This window comes from Arachis hypogaea, chromosome 16, assembly GCF_003086295.3.
Source record: "Arachis hypogaea cultivar Tifrunner chromosome 16, arahy.Tifrunner.gnm2.J5K5, whole genome shotgun sequence".
Lineage (NCBI taxonomy): Eukaryota > Viridiplantae > Streptophyta > Magnoliopsida > Fabales > Fabaceae > Arachis > Arachis hypogaea.
Genome location: NC_092051.1, coordinates 23693534 through 23695257, shown reverse-complemented (window position 1 = coordinate 23695257; position 1724 = coordinate 23693534). Strand labels below are relative to the sequence as shown.

The following is a 1724-nucleotide window of genomic DNA, read 5'->3' as shown; positions in this document are numbered from 1 at the left end:
CGTGTTTCTATTTTTATTTTTTTAAGTTATCATTATTAATATTGTTATTCCCATGTTATTATCATTATTATTTTTAACTTATTATTAATATTATTATACCCATGTCCATTATTAAACCTCTTGCTCTTGTAAGCATAACAACAAAAAATACTTACAAAAAAAAAGCTCATATTTGTGGACGGATCAGGTCTTTTTTGTACCTCCTTGACCCATGAGGGAAAAAAAGAGGTTTAGGGAGATATCATTCATATATACCAACTGAAATTACTTGTGGACTTCATTTTCCTGACCATAATACTCAGATCACTTCGTCGTTTTGCATCCAACTACCAACTCGTCTCCTGAAAAAATCCCTGACTCAATTTCCTCACTCTAACTATGGCCACGAAGACTAACAAGGTAATCCCCACTGCTTTTCTTCTTCGAATACTTTTCAATCGTTGTTTTGATTTCGTCACCGTATCCGTCTCATCAGACATTTAAACTAATATAGCCAACCACCAACTCCTTTAGGACATGTTACTTGTTTTTTCATCACAAAAACAAAATTTTCATTGCATCTTAGTTCTTGTTGCATCGAATTTTTTTCCAAGGATAAGAAAAACCCAAATTTATCTTATTGTTAGTATTCCTTCCTTTATGTTATCATAAAGCCGAATGGGGCACGATTTGTGAAATACCTACCGAACCTCCACTATTTTGCGTTTACTATCTTCTTTGCATGTTTGATATAACTACTTAGTTTATGGTTTTTTACTATTTCATATAAACATGAGGAGTGGCACCCACTCATCCTTGCCCACGACCACATTAAGGTAGAAGCAACCTACATCAGATTTAGTGGCACACAAAGCGGTAGCTTCGGGATAATTTCTGGAGGTTAGACAGACTTTACTAGCATGTGCAAGTTCAAGTCCAAAGCTGTTGGGATCTTCAAGGTCATCTCAATTGAACCAATTACAATCCTGCAGGTCCGATGCCGCTACAAATCTGGAATCTCATGAACATTTATCCTTTTCTTATTAATTATACATACATTTTGTGGATCATGATTGGTATTTAAACTTATAACATTTGAAATATGTAGGCAGGTCATTCTTGCTAAACACTCTATTTTGCTAAACACTACTAGAAATTTTCATGCCTATTACTACAGCCTAAAATACTTGCAACATTTCCTACTCGTACAAACGCCCATCTTCAACCATCTTCTTTCATTACAGTAATTAGTATTTGTTTAGTTGATTAGATTTGTCCACTAATAATCTTCTGTGACATGATGTCTTTACTTAAAAATTTATTAACTTAGGTGTAAACTCAAATTAGATACTTCAGCCATTATGAATAACTGTAGTTTTAAAAATTAGAGTACAACATTTTTTTTTGTTATTTCATAATTGTCACTACCTAGGTAGCTTCTCCAAAAATTACTTCATCAATTTTCAAATAAAAAATACACTTATACGTATCAACGCATACTAACCTTATACAAATTGATATTTATTATCTTTCACCCAAAAGAAAAATTATTATTTGTCTTTTGTAATTATTTACAATAATTTATCAACGATCCAGTAATATTTTACATACAACAACTGCCAAAATAATATAAATTTTTGAAATCAATCTCCTTTGTTATTAATATTTTTATGTCTTTGAAGCTTTTCTAGAATTTTTTTTTGTCTTAGCATTCCTAGAATTTACGCATATGAGAAGGTAGAAGA

General features: G+C 31.6%; 1 long non-coding RNA gene across 1 annotated transcript; it reads left to right on the top strand.

The window, feature by feature from the left end:
• The first annotated feature begins 270 nt into the window (after positions 1 to 270).
• On the top strand, positions 271 to 1145 carry LOC140179713 (uncharacterized). The gene is made up of 2 exons (XR_011873523.1): positions 271 to 399; positions 777 to 1145. It is a non-coding gene; the product is annotated as an uncharacterized lncRNA (long non-coding RNA).
• Positions 1146 to 1724: the final 579 nt, after the last annotated feature.